The sequence below is a fragment of the Odocoileus virginianus genome, chromosome 24 (assembly GCF_023699985.2).
Source record: "Odocoileus virginianus isolate 20LAN1187 ecotype Illinois chromosome 24, Ovbor_1.2, whole genome shotgun sequence".
Classification (NCBI taxonomy): domain Eukaryota; kingdom Metazoa; phylum Chordata; class Mammalia; order Artiodactyla; family Cervidae; genus Odocoileus; species Odocoileus virginianus.
The window spans coordinates 638,964-665,302 of record NC_069697.1 but is presented as its reverse complement, the minus strand read 5'-3'; the positions used below and the strand labels follow the sequence as shown (position 1 = coordinate 665,302).

General features: G+C 40.0%; 1 protein-coding gene and 1 pseudogene across 3 annotated transcripts in view; one reads left to right on the top strand and one right to left on the bottom strand.

The window, feature by feature from the left end:
- Positions 1-26,339, top strand: part of LOC139030790 (uncharacterized) — a 200,032-nt gene that overhangs the window by 55,059 nt on the left and 118,634 nt on the right. The window lies entirely within an intron of this gene.
- LOC139030899 (large ribosomal subunit protein uL30 pseudogene) lies at positions 1,595-2,274 on the bottom strand (annotated as a pseudogene).

Genomic DNA, 26,339 nt, shown 5'->3' with positions numbered 1-26,339 from the left:
TGTCTCCTGCATTGCCAGCAAATGATTTACTGCAGAGCCACTGGGAAAGCTCCAGATGAGATCTACAAACAGCTATTTTTTTTAATGTGACAGAAAAAAAAAATCTAGCCTCCATGTGCAAGCAAAATCTATGGCAGAAATTGGCTGGTATCCACCTGGAATTTGTTCTCCACCTCTCCTGTTGTTGAGTCGTTGCTGGGAAGCAGCTACCTAGCTAGCCATCCAGGTGTTGGTGGGACTGTGTCCTTGTTCCTGCCAGCGGATAGCAGGGAAGGTGAGTTACTTCACTTCTGGACTGAGGAGATTGGAAGTGGTGTGCCTTCTTTATTCTCTTTCCCCCATCCACCAGCTACCATCTGAAGATGCTAAGACTCCAGCAAGTGACAGAGAGACAAGCTGGAAAGAGCCTGCCCTCCTGCATTGTTGTTGTGGCCCTAAGGATTCACGTTTGTTATGTGGAATTGGAGTGTTGGATGATGAGCCCTGATTCAGAAAGACAACAGGGGAACTGGAGGAGAGGAACTTGCCGCTCAGAGCTCCTGGAAGCACTGTCAATGCATGGTCTGCCTCAAGCACCTCGTGCAGAGGCCAAGAAAGGGCGCAGGCAGAGACAGTAGGATTGGGGGCATATGATTTTACTAGGGTCTACAGGTAGAGTGCTTTGGGATTCCAGGGCTGGGACCAGGTTCGACAGTTCAGACTGGCAAAGAGTGGGTGAGACTGCTTGTTACAAAGTGGTTGGGGAGCATATCAGGAACTGACATTTACTTGTGACTCTATGGGCTGTTGTCTCAGGCATGGGCTGGAGGGAGGGGCTAGTGTCAGTTTAAGGCTCCTGCAGGCTGCTTAGCCACACAAAACATATGCCAAGCCTGCGATATTATACAATCATCAAATGGAGGGAAGCTAATTTCAAACCACGAATGTGCACAATGCACTCTTACATGAACACAAAATAGACTTTTATTAGGTTAGGCCATCAGAATTGTAAGGTATATTTGTTATAATATTGCTGGTTTTTGTGTGTATTAAATGTGCTAGAATTTCTCTAGTACACTAATTCCCACATGTTCATATATTGACTCTATAACAATATTGCCTGTCTCTTCACAGGATGGCAATATGTCTCATTTTAGTACCTTCCATAACACTTAGCATAGAGCTGATCACATACTTTTCGATTCATAAGTATATATGTTTATAAAATTGTGAACATTAGGTAAGATGATTGAATGTTGATTTGAGGGGAACCATCTTCTATGAAGGGGTCAGCTGGTGGCAAGGAATCTGCCTGCAATGCAGGAGACGTGGGTTCGATCCTTGGGTCGGGAAGATCCCCTGGAGTAGGGCCTGGCAACCCTCTTCAGTGTTCTTACCTGGAGAATCCCATGGACAGAGGAGCCTGGAGGGCCACCATCCATGGGGTCACAAAGAGTCAGACATGACTAAAGCTATTGTGCAAGCGTGCACATCTTCTATGAAATATCTCTTGCTATCTTCTTAATACATAGAATGGTCATTTGAATTGGTAAAGTCTTCAAACCTAGTTGCTAGGGTTTTTTTGTTTGTTTGTTTGTTTGTTTCAATTGTTTATTAACGGACCAGATTACAAAAAGAATCCTGGTAGATACCTTAGTTCATCCTTCTAATAAGCCTGTTGATCTGGTCTTCCCTGTTGCCAGCATCTCCACCTTCTACAAAATGGGTGGTCTTTTTCTTCATTCCACCTCGCGGAGAAGACAATTTAAAGGGCCACAGGAAGTTGTTTGCTTCTTTGAAACGTTTTCCAACGGTATAGATCTCATGAATCAGATCCTCCATGCAGATGATTCCGTATTTCCCAAGAGATCGAGCAATCAATGCGTTGTCTGTCAGGGCAATTCGCTTTTTGTTGATTTTGCCATAACCACGCTTGTAGATCAATTCGTTTACAGACTTCAGATTCAGGTACCCCCATGCAATGTATGGCTCCACAATTCTCAGCATGTTAACTGATGCCTTGTTGAGCTTCACAAAGGTGCCATTGAAGATCTGCCGGAGGCAAAGGAGCTGGAGCACCTTTCGAGCCTTTGGGCCCACACCGTTGATACCTCTGATCCTGATGACAAATGCCAATTTGGGTTCCGCGGGTACATAGAAGTTGCCAGCTTTTCGTGCCATCCTAGCCATTCGAATTTCAGTTCTGTGCATCTGCCTGTATTCCTTGTGGTAATGCTTAGCTTTTTCATAAATAAGTGTCTTCCTTGCCTTTCGAAGCATCTTTTGGGCAAACTTCTTTCTCAAGCGCTTGATCTTAAGCTCTGCGAAATTCTTTCACTTTTTCTTAAGGGTTTCTGGCACAGGAGGAACTTTCTTTTTCTTCTCTTCTGCACCCTCCATGGTTCCAGCCAGGAAAGAGGAAGATTTTTTTTTTTTTTTTTTTTATAACTTGGATTTTTTTTGAGGAATTTTCAGCCCAAGTTCGACTTTACAAAGCACTTCCTGACAATGTTACCTCTTATCCCCCAAGGTAGAAATAATTAGTCCCTCTTTTAAGCTTGTAACGACATCTTTATAAGTAACTACAACCTCCTGTTGCTCTTAGTTGCTTGTGTATCTGTCTGTCTCTAATTTACAATAAGGTCTTTGAAATCAGGCACCATGTCATATGCGTCTTTTTATTTCAATAAGCTAGAAATTCACCAATGACAAGACTTGCTCTGTGGTACTTACTGCCATACACTTACTAGTGATAAAGGAATAGATGTTTAAGTTCTTAGCTTTCTGTGTTACTTTTTTCCCCTAAACTAACATGACTGAAGGAAATTGTGGGTTTTTTTTATCAAAAGCAAAAATATCTGAAATGAGATCAAGCTAGTAAAATAAAAAAATTTAAAATATATTGTCTTGTCCATATGCAAATCTGAAAATGTGAGAACATTTTAAAATAAGCTGAGTGTTGAAAAATTGATGCTTTTGAACTGTAGTATTGGAGAGACTCTTGAGAGTCCCTTGGACTGCAAGGATATCAAGTTAAGTCAGTCCTAAAGGAAATCAGTCCTGAATATTCACTGGAAGGACTGATGCTAAAGCTGAAGCTCCAATACTTTGGCCACCTGATGAGAAGAATTGACTCATTGGAAAAGACCCTGATGCTGGGAAAGATTGAAAGTGGGAAGAGAAGGGTATGACAGAGGATGAGATGATTGAATGGCATCCCTGACTTGATGGACATGAGTTTGAGCAAACTCCAGGAGTTGGTGATGGACAGGGAGGCCTGGCTTGCTGCAGTCCGTGGGATCTCAAAGAGTCGGACATGACTGAAAGACTGAACTAACTGACTGACTATTCCTAGAGACGAACTCATAAATGAGAGAAGATGAGCCAGACAATCACATATTTAAAAACCTGGTAAGACACTATTTGTTAACTCTCAGCATTTTAATTTATTGTCTCTTTTAGCATTTTTTAGAGAGACAGAATGATAAAATAGAGCTTGACTAGATTGTGAGTCTTGATTCTACAGTGGACTGGTTATATATTATTGGAAAAGTTAGTCATTTAATCTTTCTGGGTATGAATCAACTTTTTATCTTTGAAATGGGATTGTTACCTCATACATTCTAATTTTATGGTCTCAAGATGCGTTTTGAGTGTAGGATGATTAAAAAATATGATGATCAACTTTAAATGTTTTGTTAGTATTTATTCTACCCAAATATATTATCTTCAAAAGTTTGCATTTTAAATATATGCAATCACTTTAATCTCATGGCTTACTTTCCTTCTTGTTTTTCAATTGCTAACCATTTAAATAATGTAATTTTTAAATTATTTTGATCAATTAAAAGTACATTAAAATATAAATCACTTAGAGTTCTCTCATCCAAAGAAAGAAAACACTGTGCATATTTTGTTATACATCCTTTTTATTGTACATATTTTAAAAATTGTAACTGTGTGATTGAAGGCACGGGGAGAAGGGGACGACAGAGGATGAGATAGTTGGATGGCATCACCGATTTAATGGGCATGAGTTTGAGCAAGCTCCAGGGGTTGGTGATGGACAGGGAGGCCTGGTGTGCTGCAGCCATGGGGTCACAGAGTTGGACATGACTGAGCGACTGAACTGAACTGAACTGACTGAAGTGTGTTCTAGTTAAACATTTTATTTCTTTTTCTTCTTTCTTTTTTTGATTATAACATTATCTTTAAGGCATTTTCACTACTCTCTGATTTGATTTTCTTTCTTTCTTTTTTTTTGGTATGGAAGATCCAGAATTTATTTAATCATTTTCCTGAATTTACTGTTTAGTTAATTAGTTATTTGCACTTTTTAAAAAAGCCATTTTCAATAGCTTTCATTTATAAAAGCTGGTTTATAAAAGCTGGTCATGAAATATAGTAAAGTGTACAAAAATAGAAAAGAGTAAAATTTCTATATTCTTAAATTAATTTTCTATGCATGAGAAGTAAGCCATCTATTAACTTACATTTTGCTTTTAACTAAGAATTCCTTAATTACTACAAAAGGAAAATAAACTAGAAAAATCAAATAGCATGAGAGTAACTTTTATGGATTAGGAAGTGTTTTGAGAAGCCCTAAATAAGTGGCATGGTTTATGTTCTACCTTTTTTTTTTTTAATGTTCTACCTTTTAAGAAATTATTAATTCAAGATGAACTGAGTCAAACTTATTATATAAATCACAATAAACCCATTTATATAATTTTCTCTCAGTAGTATTTAGTCATTGTATTTAATCACTATTATCTTTATATTTCTTCATAATGATGGATAATGGATGGATAGAATCACTTGTAAAGAATTCCTTGTGTTCAGAGTATTTTTTGCGATTGAGGATTTCATTATCTGTGTTAAACAAATACACATTTCCAAAAGTTGTTCTGAAAAAAAAAGCACATCCTGATTAAAAAGTTATTACTACCATGTTATTTAAAGAGGCTGAACACTCCAGGGAACTAGGGGTGTGGTGTGATGGAAAGGCATAGTTCCAGAACTTAGAAAAACTTTTTATCTTGGCTTTGTAACTATTTAGCTATTTGATTATGAGTGAGCAGACCTCCTTGTGCTTCCACATTGAGTACATTAAAGGATTTGAAAGCCTAATAGCTCAATTCCCTTTCATCTCTGAAATTTTTGTAAATCTCTTATTCACCTTCTCTAAGATGAGAAAACAGTTTGTATCAGAAAAATTTGATTTTGATGTCTGATACACTGATGGCAGAAATGGCTCCAGTTCGCTGCCTCTCCCTGATTCGTACCCATTGCCTTATGGTGTTGAATTTCTCCCCATTTAGAGGTAGAATCCATTTCCCTGCTCCCAGAATCTGAGTTGGCCTTTGAGCTGCTCTGGCTGGCAGAATGTGCTGAAGTGAAGCTGTGTCCCGTTCTGAGCCAGGCCTCAGTTGGCTTGGTGAGCTCTCACCCGCCCTTGCTAAGCCTTCCCACTGCCTTGAGAATGAGCCTGTTGGAGGGTGAGACCTTGCGTCAAGCAGTGCTGAGTCAGCCCAGCTGTCACAGCCAAAACTTTAACCCAGGCCAAACAGATGGTACCTGACTATATGAGCATGAGTGAGTCTAGCTGAGACCAGAAGAACCATTCAATCACCAGCAGAACCCAGAACTAAAAAATTACTTATTATTTAAACCCTTTGAGCTATATAGTTTTTTTGTTATGCAGCAAACAAATACCTCCTTTCCTTGTGGCAAATAGATACTTGATATGTATACTTAACGTCTTCATGTGCTCAGTCAGGTCCAACTCTTTGTGACCCCATGGATGGTAGCCTGCCAGACTCTTCTGTCCATGGAATTCTTCAGGCAAGGATACTGGAGTGCATTGCCATTTCCTACTACAGAGGATCTTCCTGACTCAGGGATTGAATCTGCATCTCTTATGTCTCCAGCATTGGCAGGTGGGTTCTTTACCACTGACACCACCTGGGAAGCCCCTGATACATAATCCTTTAGAGCATTGTATGTATCTTCTTTGACCCTTATTCTTGAGAATTCAGTTAGGGGTGTTATTTTCTTCTACCAGTTGAGGAGTTCACCTGAAGGCATTTGGTCCTGTTGGCACTAGACATGCCATGCATTTATGACTGAAGTCATCATTTCTCCTCCTTTGTGTCAGCACCAGATTGGCTCCTTATGTGTTTTCCATTTTGGTAGATACAGCATCACAATTCTTCCAAGTTGACAACCAGAAATAATCTTGGAGACATGCTTAACACTCTTTGTCTTCTTCACTGCCCCTGCCCCTTTTATTGCTGCTGTCTTAGTTTCATCCTTAACCTTGCTTTGGAAATGTAGCATTAAGTTTCTAACTGAGCTCACTTAATATCTAAAATCTCTCCTAAGTGAAGTCTAGAAACTCTAAAATACAAGAACTCATGCTAAACTTTCCATAGAGAAAAAAGAAGTATTATTGTTGGACATGTAATTGAACTATCAAAAGTATACAAAATCAGCTGTATACAAAATGAACCTAAGCCAACAGTTTTGTTGAATCTGCCAAAAAAAAAAAATTTAAAATCTCAGCAATATAGGAAAAAAAAAACCAATTGTTACCGTATCTAAAAAAATTTCTTTGCTAAAATACAGTTTCTTTGGGGAAACTTAAATACTTGCTGGGAAATATTAATGAAGGAATTCAACGATCATGGCGCTGAAATCACTTACTAAAATGCTGTCTTTTTTAATGAAAGTTTCTGTTCATCTGCCCATTGCCTGGCACAGAGAGACACTCAGCAAATATTTGTTGTTCTTGTTTTTCTTCATTTTAATTATCAGTGCTGTGTTTCTGAATTTCACAAGTGTGGTGGGTGGGATTTCGCATTGTTACATTGAGTTCTATACTTAGGTTCCGTAAATATTTTCACATACTGATGTGTGTAATCAGGGCAGAAGATATTTAAACTGACATATGGTTTTTCTGCAATCAGAACAAGAAACAGTCACTTTATTTTGTGGCTTTCTGAAAAGTATACTTCTGTGTGTGAACATCAGCCTTTGTTTTCAAAGACTGGAATGGCTACAAAATGAAAGAGGGTCTGTGGTTGTTAAGACAGATGCTGGGCTTACAGTAAGAGTAAATAGGATTTTGTTGCTGGCACCTAATTTTTAGTGAAGATCAAAAGGGCGAAAAGAAAATCTGCTCACTGCTGAGAAAAGGAATCTGGGGCCTTTTGAATCATAAAAGTGTGTACCAGATACAGCAGTCCTGCTGGGAGAGAGTCTTCTGGTGCAAGGGTTCCCAAATCTGAAACGCTGTGAGGACTATCTGAAGACTGTCTAAATCAAAACTAACAGAACCTTCAGCCCGACCCTTTAGTGGGGCCAGCCATCTGCACGCTCTAAAGACTAACTGGATGATTTCATGATTTTGATAACCAGGCATATCTGGGCTCTAGTAGAGGATAAGTAAGATACTGTAGATACATCTTTTTCTTTTTTTAGGGCAGTACTAATATTCTGAAACCTCTAGATACAATTTGTTTTTGGAGAAAAGAAAGGCATTGTAGTAAGACTTTTTTGAAAAGATAGATCAGAAAAAGAAAGGGAGGACTTCCCTGGCAGTCCAGTGGTTAAGACTCTGGGCTTCCAGTGCAGGGGGGCATGGGTTCGATCCCTGGTCAGGAAACTAAGATCTTGCATGCCACATGGTATGACCAAAAAAAAAAAAAAAAAAAAAAAGAAGGTGTTCTAGTTTCATTCTTTTACAGGTGGTTGACCAGTTTTCCCGGCACCACTTGTTAAAGAGGTTGTCTTTTTTCCATTGTATATCCTTGCCTTCTTTGTCGAAGATAAGGTAACCATAGGTTCGTGGATTTATCTCTGGGCTTTCTATTCTGTTCCGTTGATCTATATTTCTGTCTTTGTGCCAGTACCATACTGTCTTGATGACTGTGGCTTTGTAGTATAGTCTGATAAACTCAAAATGGATAAAAGATCTAAATGTAAGACCAGAAACTATAAAACTCCTAGAGGAGAACATAGGCAAAACACTCTCCGACATAAATCACAGCAGGATCCTCTATGACCCACATCCCAGAATTTTAGAAACAAAAGCAAAAATAAACAAATGGGACCTAATGAAACTTAAAAGCTTTTGCACAACAAAGGAAACTATAAGCAAGGTGAAAAGACAGCCCTCAGATTGGGAGAAAATAATAGCAAATGAAGCAACAGACAAAGGATTAATCTCAAAAATATACAAGCAACTCCTCCAGCTCAACTCCAGAAAAATAAATGACCCAATCAAAAAATGGGCCAAAGAACTCAACAGACATTTCTCCAAGGAAGACATACAGATGGCTAACAAACACATGAAAAGATGCTCAACATCACTCATTATCAGAGAAATGCAAATCAAAACCACAATGAGGTACCATTACACGCCAGTCAGGATGGCTGCTATCCAAAAGTCTACAAGCAATAAATGCTGGAGAAGGTGTGGAGAAAAGGGAATCCTCTTACACTGTTGGTGGGAATGCAAATTAGTACAGCCACTATGGAAAACAGTGTGGAAATTTCTTAAAAAGCTGAAAATGGAACTGCCATATGACCCAGCAATCCCACTTCTGGGCATACACACCGAGGAAACCAGATCTGAAAGAGACACATGCACCCCAATGTTCATCGCAGCACTGTTTATAATAGCCAGGACATGGAAGCAACCTAGATGCCCATCAGCAGACGAATGGATGAGGAAGCTGTCGTACATATACACCATGGAATATTACTCAGCCATTAAAAAGAATTCATTTGAATCAGTTCTAATGAGATGGATGAAACTGGAGCCCATTATACAGAGCGAAGTAAGCCAGAAAGATAAAGACCATTACAGTATACTAACACATATATATGGAATTTAGAAAGATGGTAATGATAACCCTATATGCAAAACAGAAAAAGAGACTCAGATGTATCGAACAGACTTGTGGACTCTGGGAGAAGGCGAGGATGGGATGTTTCAAGAGAACAGCATCGAAACATGTATATTATCTAGGGTGAAACAGATCACCAGCCCAGGTTGGGTGCATGAGACAAATGCTCGGGCCTGGTGCACTGGGAAGACCCAGAGGGATCGGGTGGAGAGGGAGGTGGGGGGGGGGACCGGGATGGGGAATACATGTAAATCCATGGCTAATTCATTTCAATGTATGACAAAAACCACTGCAATGATGTAAAGTAATTAGCCTCCAACTAATAAAAATAAATGGAAAAAAAAAAGGAAGTCAGGTATATAGGTATATTTTTTTTCTGCCCCTGAATATTGAGATTTTATTGTTGTTGTTGTTAACAAATACACTAACTTCTGTTTGTGGAGTCTAAAAATGTTGACTTCATAGAAACAGTAGAATAGTGGCTGCCAGGAGTTTGGGGGGTAGAGGAAATAGGGATATGTTGGTCAAGGGTACAAATTTCCACTTATAAAATGAGTAAGTTCTCCAGAGAAGGAACTTAGGGTTACCTAAGTAAACCCTAAGTTCCTTCTCTTGGGGGGGCAGGGATAGGTTGGGAGTTTGGGATTCACATGTACATACTGTTATATTTAAAATAAAATGCCTTTCCATGGGGGAAAAATGAATAAGTTCTATGGCTCTAATGTACTGCATGGTGGCTATAGGTAATAATGATGTAATGTATACATGACTTTTGCTGAGAATAGCTTTTAAGGGGCCTCACCACAAACAAAAATAGGGCTACTATGGGAGGTGACGGACATGTTACTGAGCTTGGTTTTGTCGTTGTTTAGTTGCTGAGTTGTATCTGACTCTTTGTGATCCCATGGACTATAGCCGGCCAGACTCCTCTGTCCATGGAATTCTCCAGGCAAGAATACTGGAGTGGGTTCCCATTCTCTTCTCCAGGGGATCTTCCCAACCCAGGGATTGAATCCATGTCTCCTGTACTGGCAGGCAAATTCTTTAACACTGACCCACCAAGGAAGCCCAATGGGCTTGATAGTGGTAGTCATTTCACAGTGTATATGTGTATCGAATTATCAAGTTGTAGACCTTAAGTCTAGGCAATTTTTATTTGTCAATCCTACCTCAGTGGAGCAGGAAGAAAGTCATTTTAAAAAAGCTAAGCTGAGTAAAGAAACTACACAGGTCTCTTCTTATGATGAATTTCTGTTATAAATCTTTAATACCAGCATTTCTCTTTTTAACCAGATGGGCAAATTATTTATTTTGGGTGATTATAATTCTAATTTCCTTTATTTTGCCCCCTGAGCATCTTATGATAAGGATATTGTGTAAATGCCTTTAAAAGTAGGGTGCTTATCATTTCATAAGTCTTATTTGTAATGTCACTTTGTTTATTTTGTACTGAAAGTTAAAAACTCTTTTTATAGCCAGTAAGTTATCAGCTGTAACGGTTGACTGCAAAAAGGAAGAATTTCTGAAAGAGAGGGAAGATATGAAGCCTTTCTGGGATAAGTTGGTCTGAAAGCAAGTTCTAAAAAACTGAATAATTTCTCTAGGTACAGAGGGTTGAATTTTATTAGAACATTGGCTCCCTTCATTAAAAAAATCAACTGCCAAAGTTTTAGCTAAAACCACTGAAGACTGTCAATAATCAGTTAGGTGGCAGCCTACCTGACTTTGGAGAAGGAAATGGAAACCCACTCCAGTGTTCTTGCCTGGAGAATCCCAGGGACGGGGAAGCCTGGTGGGCTGCCGTCTATGGGGTCACATAGAGTCAGACACGACTGCAGCAACTTAGCAGCAGCAGCAGCAGCTACCTGACTTGATGAAGCTGAAAAATTAAAACAATGTGTGAGTGGGAACACACGGAAAAGAAGCAGCTCTTCAACATGTCTGTTTCTACTTGGAGCACTTTTTAAAGGAGCAAATGTATGTAGGGCCACAGCCCAAGTTTAATGCATCTTTTAATGGTGTTTTGAACCAAGAATAAATTCCCAAAAGATAATCCAGTGGATAAATCAAGAATAAAAGCCAGAGATTAATCCTGGGTGTGAAATAAAATTGAGTTTCAATTATTCAGCAGTTGTCTCTCTACTGGCAAGTTACTTTGTTTCCACACTGCTAGGTGTGATTCATTTTGTTATTACAATTGATCTAGGATCCTTTCTTGGTTCTTGAAATCTATTTTTATTCATATAGGTTAACAGATTTGAATACCCACTGTGTGCCGGGTGCTGGGGACACACGGAGAGGCAGTTTCCTGACTTCATCAACCTTTGGTTTAGATCAGGCTACATCTGGCCTGTCACCTATTTTGGTAAATAGTGGCTCAGCTGGTAAAGAATCCGCCTGTAATGTGGGAGACCTGGGTTTGACCCCTGGGTTAGGAAGATCCCCTGGAGAGGGGAAAGGCTACCCACTCCAGTCTTCTGACCTGGAGAATGGACTATATGGTCCATGGGGTCGCAAATAGTCAGACACGACTGAGCAGCTTCCACTCACTGAGATGCAGACGTTCGTTTGTTTGCATACTGATCAGGCTACTTTCATATTACAATGACAGGGTGAGTGGTGAGGACAGACAGGTACTGCATGGTCTTTTGCTAAAATACTTAATATCTGAAAATGTTTGCTGACCCAGGACTAGGTTCTTTCTAAAGCAGTAAATTCAGAGTGGAGAAAGTAAAGACAAGACACAAAAACATCAGGGCTATACATTTTTTAAAAATCACTGTGTCATATATATAATATTATATATAGGTACTAAAAAGTTTTTAACTGGTTAAGAAATATTTTTTGCTGGCCCGCTCAAGTAGTTATAACGGCATGTTAACAAGCCCAAGACCATATTCTTTTTTTTTTCATTTATTTACACTAGTTGGAGGCTAATCACTCTACAACATCGCAGTGGGTTCCGTCACACTGACATGAATCAGCCATGAAGTTACATGTATTCCCCATCCCAGTCCCCCCTCCCACCTCCCTCTCTACCCGATCCCTCTGGGTCTTCCCAGTGCACCAGGCCCGAGCACTTGTCTCATGCATCCAACCTGGGCTGGTGATCTGTTTCTCCATAGATAATATACATGTTTTGATGCTGTTCTCTCGAAACATCCCACCCTCATCTTCTCCCAGAGTCCAAAAGCCAAGACCATATTCTTGATCCTCATATGGGACAGTTATCTTCCCTCTAGTTACTAGCATCCAGACTATGAACATGGAACTGTGTTAGGCTATGGTTACATAGTCTAGTGAACTGTGCTGTGCATTAACAGTGCTGGTTATCAAGGTGACAGGCTGAAACTGTGTGACTTAATCAGTACAAAATTTCCAACATGGCAGAACAAATAAAGCATATCCCTTTCCGATGATGTGCTTATAGTGTCTTTGTGGGTTAAACTTAGAAGTGTTGAGGAAGAGTAATGGCAGATAAAGAGATGGGAATATCAGACCACCTGACCTGCCTCTTGAGAAACCTGTATGCAGGTCAGGAAGCAACAGTTAGAACTGGACATGGAACAACAGACTGGTTCCAAATAGGAAAAGGAGTACGTTAAGCCTGTATATTGTCACCCTGCTTATTTAACTTATATGCAGAGTGCATCATGAGAAACGCTGGGCTGGAGGAAGCACAAGCTGGAATCAAGATTACCGGGAGAAATATCAATAACCTCAGATATGCAGATGACACCACCCTTATGGCAGAAAGTGAAGAGGAACTAAAAAGCCTCTTGATGAAAGTGAAAGAGGAGAGTGAAAAAGTTGGCTTAAAGCTCAACATTCAGAAAACTAAGATCATGGCATCTTGTCCCATCACTTCATGGCAAATAGATGGGGAAACAGTGGAAACAGTGACTGACTTTATTTTGGGGGGCTCCAAAATCACTGCAGATGGTGATTGCAGCCATGAAATTAAGAGACGCTTACTCCTTGGAAGGAAAGTTATGACCAACCTAGATAGCATATTGAAAAGCAGAGACATTACTTTGCCAACAAAGGTCCATCTAGTCAAGGCTATGGTTTTTCCAGTGGTCATGTATGGATGTGATAGTTGGACTGTGAAGAAAGCTGAGTGCTGAAAAATTGATGCTTTTGAACTGTGGTGTTGGAGAAGACTCTTGAGAGTCCCTTGGACTGCAAGGAGATCCAACCAGTCCATCCTAAAGGAGATCAGTCCTGGGTGTTCATTGGAAGGACTGATGCTGAAGCTGAAACTCCAATACTTTGGCCACCTGATGCGAAGAGTTGACTCATTGGAAAAGACCCTGATGCTGGGAGGGATTGGGGGCAGGAGGAGAAGGGGCCGACAGAGGATGAGATGGCTGAATGGCATCACCGACTCGATGGACATGAGTTTGAGTAAACTCTGGGAGTTGGTGATGGACAGGGAGGCCTGGCGTGCTGCAGTCCATGGGGTCGCAAAGAGTCGGACACGACTGAGTGACTGAACTGAACTGAACTGAACTGAATATTCAATGGAAGGACTGATGTTGAAGCGGAAACTCCAATACGTTGGCCACCTGATGTGAAGAACTGACTCTTTTGAAAAGACCCTGATGCTGGGAAAGATTGAAGGTGGGCGGAGAAAGGGACGACAGAGGATCAGATGGTTTGATGGCATCACCAACTCAATGGACATGAGTCTGAGTAAACTCCGGGAGTTGGTGACGGACAGGGAGGCCTGATGTGCTGCAGTCCATGGGGTCGCAAACAGTCGGACATGACTGAGTGACTGAACTGAACTGAATAGCAGAGACTGCAACCAGAAATTCAGCACCTCTAAAATAGCCTTTCTACTCAGTGGGGAGTGACTAATATCTCAGCCAGATCACTATCTCCTTGGAAGATATTTTAATTGGGAAAAATCAAGGTTCCCATCTTGAAAGACAAAATCAAGGGACGGTGCCACCACCCTATCACTAAGCTGCCCTGGTGTTGCCCCTGTAGCTTTGAACCACAAGGAGAAAGCCTGCTATTAACTTGGGGCTGTACAGTAGAGGGTCCCTAGGGAGGCTGTGGTCCTTACTGAATCTCTGGTCTGCATAGGATGGTGAATCCATCACTACTTCTGTGCTGCCAAGACTGCATCTGTGGAAGCCTGCCAACCCTGCAAGGGTATAGAGGATGCATCTGGCTTTTTACTACAGTACCCTACTAGAGAGGAACACTGGGCTTCTTCCATCTCTGGGAAACTGGTGCTAAAGATATTCCTGACTTCCTTATATGACACATAGAGAGGCTAAGTTGGCTGCATTCGTGAAATGACTAACAATTGATTTTAAAGTGGCTTGGACAAATGACCTCAATGCAATGCTTTGGCTTGGGAGAGAAAGTGAGAACATGAACAACTCAATTTCATCAAATCGTCAAGGAATGCAAGATCTCATTTTCTTCAATTAAGTTAGTTTCACTTGTTCATAATTTGACTTACAATATCAAACTTGATGAAATATATCAATTGGTTTCTAGTAAATAAGGATGACTAATTTAAACAAATGGCTTCACTTGATCTGGGAAAAATCTAGTCAATACTTCGTAAAAGGCCTAGAAAGAGAAACAACATCCTACCAGATTAAAGTTATTTAAAAAGATCAAGCCTGGTGAATTGGGCAGACTATCTGGTTTCAGGACCCTGGCCTTTAATCTTGGCACAGAGAGAACTCATTGCTGTCATTTCAAGTTGGCTTCCTGCCTTTGCTTTGTCTTGAGAGGTTTTTTGGTTGTGTTTTTAACAAAAATCAAATATCCTGATTGATGAAATGTTTAACCTTCTCCATTTTCTTTTTCTACTTACAAAAGGATCTGGAATTTTGGGAAATTCAGTTCAGTGCAGTTCAGCCGCATAGTCATGTCTGACTCTTTGTGACCCCATGAACCACAGCATGCCAGGCCTCCCTGTCCATCACCAACTCCCAGAGTTTACTCAAACTCATGTCCATCGAGTCGGTGATGCCATCCAGCCATCTCATCCTCTGCTGGCCCCTTCTCCTCCTGCCCCCAATCCCTCCCGGCATCAGGGTCTTTTCAAATGAGTCAGCTCTTCACATGAGGTGGCCAAAGTATTGGAGTTTCAGCTTCAACATCACTCCTTCCAATGAACACCCAGGACTGATCTTCTTTAGGAAGGACTGGTTGGATGTCCTTGCAATCCAAGGGACGCTCAAGAGTCTTCTCCAATACTGCAGTACAAAAGCATCAATTCTTCCACCCTCAGCTTTCCTTATAGTCCAACTCTCATGTCCATACATGACCACTGGAAAAACCATAACCTTGACTAGATGGACCATTTTTGGCAAAATAATGTCTCTCCTTTTCAATATGCTATTTAGCTTGGTCATAACTTTCCTTCCAAGGAGTAAGCATCTTTCAATTTCATGGCTGCAGTTACCATCTGCAGTGATTTTGGAGCCCCCCAAAATAAAGTCAGTCACTCAAGTGCTCGGGCCTGGTGCACTGGGAAGACCCAGAGGGATCGGGTGGAGAGGGAGGTGGGAGGGGGGACTGGGATGGGGAATACATGTAAATCCATGGCTAATTCATATCAATGTATAACAAAAACTACTGTAATGATGTAAAGTAATTAGCCTCCAACTAATAAAAATTTAAAAAAAAAAAAAAAAAAAAAAAAAAAATAAAGTCAGTCACTGTTTCCACTGTTTCCCCATCTATTTGCCATGAAGTGATGGGACCAGGTGCCATGATCTTAGTTTTCTGAATGTTGAGCTTTAAGCCAACTTTTTCACTCTCCTCTTTCACTTTCATCAAGAGGCTTTTTAGTTTCCCTTCACTTTCTGCCATAAGGGTGGTGTCATCTGCATATCTGAGGTTTTTGATATTTCTCCCAGCAATCTTGATTCCAGTTGGTGCTTCCTCCAGCTCAACATTTCTCATGAAGTAATCTGCATATAAGTTAAATAAACAGAGTGAAAATATACAGGCTTGATGTACTCCTTTTCCTTTTCAGTCTGTTGTTCCATGTCCAGTTCAAACTGTTGCTTCCTGTCCTGCATATAGGTTTCTCAAGAGGCAGGTCAGGTGGTCTGGTATTCCCATCTCTTTCAGAATTTTCCACAGTTTATTGTGATCCACACAGTCAAATGCTTTGGCATAGTCAATAAAGCAGAAATGGATGTTTTTCTGGACCTCTCTTGCTTTTTTGATGATCCAGCGGATATTGGCAATTTGATCTCTGGTTCCTCTGCCTTTTCTAAATCCAGCTTGAACATCTGGAAGTTCACAGTTCACGTATTGCTGAAGTCTGGCTTGGAGAATTTTGAGCATTACTTTATTAGCGTGTGAGATGAGTGCAATTGTGTGGTAGTCTGAACATTCTTTGGCCTTGGAATGAAAACTGAACTTTTCCAGTCTTGTGGCCACTGCTGAGTTTTCCAAATTTGCTGGCATATTGAGTGCAGCACTTTCACAGCATCATCTTTCAGGATTTGAAATAGCTCAACTGGAATTCCATCGCCTCCACTAGCTTTGTTCGTAGTGATGCTTTCTAAGGCCCACCTGACTTCACATTCCAGGATGTCTGGCTCTAGGTGAGTGATCACACCATTGTGATTATCTGGATCATGAAGATCTTTTTTGTACAGTTCTTCTGTGTATTCTTGCCACCTCTTCTTAATATCTTCTGCTTCTGTTAGGTCCATACAATTTCTGTCCTTTATTGTGCCCATCTTTGCATGAAATATTCCCTTGGTATCTCTAATTTTCTTGAAGAGATCTCTAGTCTTTCCCATTCTGTTGTTTTCCTCTATTTCTTTGCATTGATCGCTGAGGAAGGCTTTCTTATCTCTCCTTGCTATTCTTTGGAACTCTGCATTCACATGGGAATATCTTTCCTTTTCTCCTTTGCTTTTTGCTTCTCTTCTTTTCACAGCTATTTGTAAGGCCTCCTCAGACAACCATTTTGCCTTTTTGCATTTTTTTTCCCCCATGGGGATGGTCTTGATCCCTGTCTCCTGTACAGTGTCATGAACCTCCATCCATAGTTAATCAGACACTCTGTCTATCAGATCTAGTCCCTTAAATCTATTTCTCACTTCCACTGTATAGTCATAAGGGATTTGATTTAGGTCATACCTGAATGGTCTAGTGGTTTTCTCTAGTTTCTTCAATTTAATTCTGAATTTGGCAATAAGGAGTTCATGATCTGAGCCACAGTCAGCTCCTGGTCTTGTTTTTGCTGAGTGTATAGAGCTTCTCCATATTTGGCTGCAAAGAATATAATCAATCTGAATTCGATATTGACCACCTGGAAGAGGGTGTTTGCTATGACCAGTGCGTTCTCTTGACAAAACTGTGTTAGCATTTGTCCTGCTTCATTCCATACTCCAAGGTCAAATTTACCTGTTACTCCAGGTGTTTTTTGACTTCCTCCTTTTGCATTCCAGTCCCCTATAATGAAAAGGACGTCTTTTTTGGGTGTTAGTTCTAAAAGGTCTTGTAGTCTTCATAGAACAGTTCAACTTCAGCTTCTTTAGCATTACTGGTTGGGGCATAGGCTTGGATTACCATGATATTGAATGGTTTGCCTTGGAAACGAACAGAGATCATTCTGTCATTTTTGAGACTGCATCCAAGTACTGTATTTCAGACTCTTTTGTTGACCATGATGGCTACTCCATTTCTTCTAAGGGATTCCTGCCCACAGTAGTATATATAATGGTCATCTGAGTTAAATTCACCCTTCATAAGTATTAAATATTAATTATTGTATTTCAAAGTCTAAAATAAAATGTGGCAACATTTCTCTATTCAAACAGTGATAGTGATTGAGGGGGTGTGCCCCTTGCTGGAAATTAGAGTTTATGGGTTTAAATATCAATGTATGTGTATGTTCTCAGTCTTGTCTGACTCTTTGTGACCTGATGGACTGTAGCCCACCAGGCTCCTCTGTCCATAGGATTTCACAGGCAAGAATACTGGAGTGGGTTGCCATTTCCTCCCCTAGGTGACCTTCCCAACCCAGGGACTGAACCCTGGTCTCCTGCATTGCAGGAAGATTCTTTACCACTGAACCACCTGGTAAGCCTTAAGTCTCAGTATGGGATTCTACAAATTTATTTCAAGAGATCCAGCCTATTTTTCTGGGCAGGAATAATTTCTGTTTCTCTGCAGGCCCATAACTCTTGGCTGTGATGGGATGCTTTGTCCTGAATGTCAGGGCTGAACAAAGAGGAAGTGGAGAGCCCTCATCTTCCCCAGACAGGAGAGTGTGGCCTAGATGTTCTAACCACTCAACATAGTTTTTACAATATGTCTAGGAACTGGTTAGGAGGCATGATGATAAAGGCCTAGAGGCTAGATATGGCTACTGGAATATGTATGTTTATTGTGAGTCAGAATAGGTATATTGTAAAGTCAGAATAGGTATATTGTAGAATGGATAGAATCTGGGAAGGTAAATTATTCACTTGTTTGTTAGCTCTCAGTCATGTTTGACTCTTTTCAACCCCATGGCCTGTAGCCTGCAAGGCTCCTCTGTCCGTGGGATTTCCCAAGTAAGAGTACTGGAGTGGGTTGCTACACTCTCTTCTAGGGGATCTTCCTGACCCAGAGATCAAACCAGTGTCTCCTGTGGCTCCTGCATTGCAGGTGGATTCCTTACCACTGAACCACTGGGGAAGATCAATCTCACGTGTAGTTGAAGACAGAAACTGTGCAAATGATCTTGCATAATTACAATATTAATCATTCATAACCTCAGAAAATCCCTGCTTCTCTACATTGAACTAACCCATACCCTGCCTCTCACTCTTGTTTTCTTTTGTTCCAGGGAGATAGACTCTGACTTGAAAATTTGCCGGCAGGAGGTTTATTTGGGAATGTTGTCAGGAACTGCATCTATAAAGAGAGGAGGGAAGCTGGGCTGGGCAGTGGGAGCATTTGATCTGTGATGCATTGGTACTGGAAATCCCAGCGGCTCCCACCTGGCATTCTGAAGCTGGGATGGCACTTAATGAATGACCTGAGCTGAGCCTTTGGAGGCCTCCTCCTCCAGTCACTGAAGGCAGCTGCCTCTGCAACAGCATGCGGCTTTGGGCCATCCTCTGAAGGGGCTCTTCTGTGACCTGCCAGGGGGCACACGGCTGGTGGCTGTAGGAAGTGGGCCTCCTGCAACACCTCACAGCTCATCACACACTTGCATTCTCCACTGTCCCTTCACGGCTTTCTTCTACTTCCCTTCTTTAGTCTAGGGGATGTAGCATTCATGTTTACTGGGCATCTTTTTTGTGCCTAGTGCTATGGTAGGTAGGTGACACATATACGATTATACATATTATATAAAATGTATAGCATGTATAATTTTATTTAACCCTGTAGGGGGATGAACTTTGCTACATTTCAAAATGTGTGTGTGTCTCCTTAGCCTGAGGATCGTTTCTAAGGGACAGAAGATTCAGGAAATCTTTATTTTTATTTCTTCCTTAGTTGCCTAAAGGTAAAGGTACATTCTCGTCATGTCCAACTCTTTGCGACTCCCTGGACCCCTCTGTCTGAGGGATTTTTCAGGCAAGAATACTGGAGTGGGTTGCCATTTCCTGCTCCAGGGGATCTTCCTGACTCAGGGATTGAAACTGCATCTCTTGTGTCTCCTGCATTAGCAGGCAGATTCTTTACTGCTGAGCCACCAGGGAAACCCTTTAAGGGCCAGGGAGTCAAACCCTGGTCTCCCCCTGACAGGCGGGGACACTCATCACTGTCAGCGTGGCGAGGACAGCGGCAGAGGATTTGAATAAGGGACTTCCCTGGTGGCCCAGGGGCTAAAACTCTGTGATCCCAATGCAGGGGGCTCAGGTTCAATCCCTTGTCAGGGAACTAGATCTCACATGCTGCAACGAAGAGTTTGCATGCCATAACTAAAGAGCCTACATGCTGCAGTGAAGACTGAAGATCCCATGTGCTGCAATAAGAGTAGGCACAGCCAAATGCATAAATAAATAAAAAATAAAAATAAATATTAAAAAATAAATTTAAAAAGAGTTTAGATGGAGGGCCCTTCTAGAAAAGGAGCGATCATTGAAGTTAACTATAGTGTTACCTAACTATAGTACGCAATGCCAAAGAAGGCACAAACTACCGCACAATTGCACTCATCTCACTCGCTAGTAAAGTAATGCTCAAAATTCTCCAAGCCAGACTTCAGCAATACGTGAACCATGAACTTCCATTCAAGCTGGTTTTAGAAAAGGCAGAGGAATCAGAGATCAAATTGCCAACATCCACTGGATCATCGAAAAAGCAAGAGAGGTCCAGAAAAACATCTATTTCTGCTTTATTGACTATGCCAAAGCCTTTGACTGTGTGGATCACAATAAACTGTGGAAAATTCTGAAAGAGATGGGAATACCAGACCATCTGATCTGTCTCTTGAGAAACCTGTATTCAGGTCAGGAAGCAGCAGTTAGAACTGGATATGGAAGAACAGATTGGTTCCAAATAGGAAAAGGAGTTCATCAAGCCTGTATATTGTCACCCTGCTTATTTAACTTATATGCAGAGTGCATCATGAGAAACCCTGGGCTGGAGGAAGCACATGCTGGAATCAAGATTACCGGGAGAAATACCAATAACCTCAGATATGCAGATGACACCACCCTTATGGCAGAAAGTGAAGAAGAACTAAAGAGCCTCTTGATGACAGTGAAAGAGGAGAGTGAAAAAGTTGGCTTAAAGCTCAACATTCAGAAAACTAAGATCATGGCATCTTGTCCCATCACTTCATGGCAAATATATGGGGTGACAGTGGCTGACTTTATTTTTCTGGGCTCCAAAATGATTGTAGATGGTGACTGCAGCCATGAAATTGAAAGACTCTTACTGCTTGGAAGGAAAGTTATGACCAACCTAGACAGCATATTAAAAAGCAGAGACATCACTTTGTCAACAAAGGTCCGCCTAGTTAAGGCTATGGTTTTTCCAGTAGTCATGTATGGATGTGAGAGTTGGACTGTGAAGAAAGCTGAGTGCTGAAAAATTGATGCTTTTGAACTGTTGGAGAAGACTCTTGAGAGTCCCTTGGACTGCAAGGAGATCCAACCAGTCCATCCTAAAGGAGATCAGTCCTGAGTGTTCATTGTAAGGACTGATGTTGGAGCTGAAACTCCAGTACTTTGGCCACCTGATGCAAAGAGCTGACTCATTGGAAAAGACACTGATGCTGGGAAAGATTGAAGGTGGGAGGAGAAGGGGATGACAGAGGATGAGGTGGTTGGATGGCATTGCCGACTCAATGGACATGAGTTTGAGTAAACTCCGGGAGTTGGTGATGGACAGGGAGGCCTAGTGTGCCTGTTCATGGGGTTGCAAACAGTTGGACACAACTGAGTGTCTGAACTGAAGTGAACTGAACTATAGTAGACAAGGAGGAGTCCAGCAAAGTATCTTAAAATTCCTCTGTGTCCCACTGTTTCTGCCGGAACCAGGAAACATTTATTTTTCAAGCATTTCCTTTTCCATCTCCATGCCAATTGCCTTCCTCCGCTTTGAAGTCCCAAATCGCTACTCCCAGTACCCTCTGCTGGTTTTAGCTGAAGATATGATGTTTAAGGTTAAAGTTTCACCCATTTTGGCATTATTCAGTTTGCCTTGGATCTCTTCCATGTGTGTTACTAAATTTTTGTCCAATTTTCTCTTGTTCATCTGTCTCATTTAATTCGAAGGCCAGCCGGAAGAACCTAGAAGGGTAGAGGAAAATGTTCTCCTTCCTGAAATCCCTCAAAATGGTTCTAAGAAGGAGGAAGAGACCAAATTTTATAGCATAATTTACCCAAGGTGGCAAGACTCAGAGCCAGCTTCCCAATAGCAAGCAGTTTATGGCCAAAAAAGTCATGCCCCTCCCCCAACATGTCCCTCTCATCTCCATTCCATTTACAGTTTTTAATAGGACTGTTTCAAGTGTTCCCTCAGCAGTTAGCTCTAAACTACACTTTACTTTGTGGCTTTTTGAAAATGTGTTTATTTTAAAATACATACATTATCCCTTTCAATACACTGTATTTAATTTGCAGGGAGTTATACAAGTTAAAATCTGGTAATCATCAAGAATCTATAAATATTAAGGTGAAGACAAAATAATTGCATTATGTTTGTTGGAAGTTCACTAATTTTGACACTCTTTGTCAAAAATCCTTACAAAATTTAAAAAAATGTATCTTCACACCTCACATACTGGGTCATTAAATTCTATTTTACCTTAACTTTCAGTAATGACCTGAATAATCACCTTTTGAAAGTAATAGCGAGCAAAGAAGTTCATCTGAATATCTTAAATTGGGAATTAAAAAAAAATGAAGATAGTAAAGTGATGTTAGCTTGGTAATAGATAAAAAGTAATTTTCTTTCCTTGATTTTTTTTCCTCTGTGAATTTTCATAGTAGTTCCTAGCCCCAAACAAATCACAGTTGTTGTTTTTTTAAAGAAGTACCCAAGGGAGAAAATATTTCTTGGTCAAATTCCTTCCTTTCAGAGCTGTTGACACTTTCATGAATTTTATATCAATTTCCATTTCTTTCCTCTCCTCCAAAGAAATTGTTAAGATATCTTTGAAAGACTTTTGTGTGTTAGTTCCACAACTTATCTCTAAAATATATAGTTGTGAGGGAATTCCTTGGTGGTCCAGTGGTTGACTCCATGCTTCCACTGCAGGGGCCATGGGTTTGATCCCTGGTTGGGGAACTAAGATCCCACATGCTGAGTGAACTGGCCTAAAAGTAGAAATGAAAAGAAATAAATAAAAATAAATATAAATATATAAATCTTAAAATATACAGTTGTGAATCAAACTTTCAAATCAGTGATTTCTTTTCCTACTGTAAATGGTAATGTAATTCTTTAGTATTCTTTGCACACTAAATTTTCAAGTCCCATATGCTACTGGCTTTCTTTACCCATCAATTAAATCAAGAAATCCTGCTCATTATAGAAATGCCTCTATAGAATGTTGAAAAAAATCTTATCACTTCTTTGGCCAATGGAAGGACCTATCTTCTATTTTGTGCAATTCCTTACAGAGAGTAGATTTAAGAAACGAAACCCACCTTTCAAAGTCAAAGTCAAAGTGGTGCTCAACAGAGAAATGTGGCAGAGTCCATAACCAACCTGCCACTTTTTCTTCCATTCTCAGAGCAATGGCAGAAGTGAACTTTAGTTTCTAACTTAATAGTTCATTTGCTTTTTCAGGTAGTTCACTTTTGCTTCTCACACTTGGAGCTAGACCCCTTGGCAGTCTGTCCTCGGGAGAGTTCCCTAAAGATTTACTTCTTGCAGACTGGTTGTTCAATATTATAGCAATATAACTTTTGGAAGGCTCTCTTTGTTTCTTTCATGCTATGTCCTTCTCCATTCTTTTATTACATTTAAAACCAACAGCATTTTTTTTTTTTTTTTTAGTGCCTTACTGGTTAATCATTTTCCTTCAGTATCTTAAAAAAGAGAGTGTTTGTGACTGTTGACCACCCTGATTAGTAAAAACATTGAAGTACAAAATGATTTAAAGTTTGTGTGCTTTAAAGACCAAGCAATTAAAAATATCCTTTGTTCTTAGTTTTATGTGTAGGAAAATGTTGAGGTTAATTCACTGACCATGTGGGATAATTTGACTCTTAATCAGTAAATTTAAAAGATCTTTCATAATATAAAAAAGATCCAGCCCTGCCAAGAACAAATGACTGGCACTGAAATTTCTTTGTTAGCTTAAGTCATTGATATGTAAAACAAAAGAAAATTCTTTGGCAGAAAACAGAAGTATGTCCAGATGGTTCCTATCTATGTTCTCATTGATTGTATAATTAAAATCCCCTTTAATCATCAGAAAAATTGAGATAGAATGTTTGTAATAGAACAGTACTGTGTTTTCAAGAAATACTTCTTCTGTGGTAGGTTCACTAGTAATGAAGTACTGGCAGTAACTGCTTTGTGAATCCATCCATACAGAAAGATATCCATACAGTTCACCAGGGGATGTGACTATAGTGTAATGCTACATGTAGCCTTATGTTGGTTGCGTCAGATAAGATTAAACACTAATCCATTAAAATGAATATGAATTAGCAATGATCACCCAATTTTCATGTAATATTTTTCCTTATCTGAGGCAAGATTCACTTCTTTGATTAATTAAGAAGTGAATTAGTTTCTTTGTGAGGTTAGTTACTAATAAATCGCTAATAATAGTAAACTACTTATGATGACTTATGTTATTGGCAATTATGGGATAGAATTTATATATTCTGTGAAATGATGCTTCTGTTGATCAAAATGAATGATATTGGTCAAAAGAACTACATTCTTCTGTATTCCTTCTAGATTCTACATCATTAGGTTATATATTATCACTTTATACCTGTAGAATGTGCATATGGTTTTAGTTGATGGGTGGTTTTATCTTATTAGGTTGAGGGACTACTTAGAACTTGGTGGTGATCTTGTATGACATATCTATGTCTAGATCCAGATCTAGAACTCTTTGTCTCCTTTGTTTATAAGTGGTGTCACTAATGATTTTAAAATGGAAAACAAGCAATGTGAATCACTGTGTGGTTTCCAATGGGTAATGACTCATAGTCATAAAGCCTAAAGACATAGGAGGGTAGGACAAAAATTGTAGGTTCAAATAACTGCTAGGCTTATTAAGTACTTACTGTAAGTTGTGTGCAGGGCTAAGGACTTCACATAGATGACCTTATTTAACAGCCAGAGATGGGTGTCATTATTATTCCCATTCCACGCATGAGAAGATCAGAAGCTTAGTTAATTTGGAGAATCTGCAATTCAAATCTCAATAATTTGACATGACAGGCAACCTCTCAGTCATATTGTTCTGCCTGGAAGTAGGACTTTGAAACATCTGTATCAAAGCCAGGGAACATTCCAAGAAGGGGAACTGAAGTCTGATGCAGTCTGTTGCTTTCTTTCCTCTCTCAGAATCTATGCATGAGAGAAAAACACATTTTTGTGTTAAAAAAATCTGAATTTGGGGATTCATTCAGGCTCATAAATATGTTTCCAATTATATTAATACTTATATAGAAACTAATCTTGATGATTTTCTGGGGTTATACATTCCAGTCTAGTCAGTAAATTTTCTATCCATTCAAGGGACTTAGTCACTATATAACTGATTTTGTATAAATTATCAAATGATAATTTTTATTAAAACTCTTTTGAGGACAGAGTTTGAGGTTTTCTTGTTCACCACTATATTCACAGCTCCCTGGCACAATACCCAGTGCATGGTAGACACTCAAAATATATGCTACTCTAGTTAAAGTGGTATGATGGGGTAGTGGAATGGATGTTGAATTAAGTGTTAAAAGGTGTCCTTAGTATGGAATCTGAGAATCTCAATTTTCCTCATTTATGAAATAAAGACAATATTATTCTACTTATTTAAAAGAATTTCATGATCAGATGAAATTATATGTATATATGCATATATATGTGCTTTGTAGAACTAATGTAAGATACTAGTTCTTACATTACCAGTGTGGGGCTGGGCTAGCACTAGTACTAGGCTGTTACTAATACTAGACTGGGGCTCCCCTGGTGGCTGAGACAGTAAGGAATCTGCCTGCAGTGCAGGAGACCTAGATTTGATCCCTGGATCAGGAAGATCCCCTGGAAAAGGGAATGGCAACCCACTCCAGTATTCTTGCCTGGAGAATCCCATGGACAGAGGAGACTAGCGGGTCATAGTCCATGGGTTCCCAAAGAGTCTCATTTGACTGAGTGACTAATGAGTGAGATGCTAGTATCACTACTGGAATTAAATGTGTAGTGTTCAGGAGACTGTATTTAAAACATACATTTTCCCACAATTGTTTGGCTTTAGTACAGACTTTTTATTACATATGAGTGATAAAGCTGAATCATATGTCTTTCCCTTGGAACACGAGGAAAGCTGAAACTCAATAAAAATTTGTGCTCTTCCTTGCTTAGGTCCCAGAGTTACCGTGTTTTCTGAGCATGTCACAGAGTCACATGGAAATGCATTCTGCAAGTATTTGAAAGAAGGATAGAAAGAACAACAGAAGGACCAAAAAAAAATTAAAAACCACATAATGAATAATATTTTATTTTATTTATCTGGGGAAAACAGAATTCAAGTTTGGAAGTCTTTTTTTCTTTCCGAATGTTGCCATATCTGTTTGGCTTAGAATGAGCAACACGTTAACAATTAAAAGCAGATTAGTGCTAGAGTAAGAGTCTGCGATTCATGGGGTCACAAAGAGTCGGTCACGACTGAGCGACTTAACTGAACTGAACTGACTGAAGAGTCCTTCACATCAACCTCAGATGTCCCTTTGGTTCTATGTCCCTTTGGCTTCACTACTCTCATGGGCATAAGCTTCTCATTTTGAAAAATGCTTGCTTGAAATATGCCCTGTGATC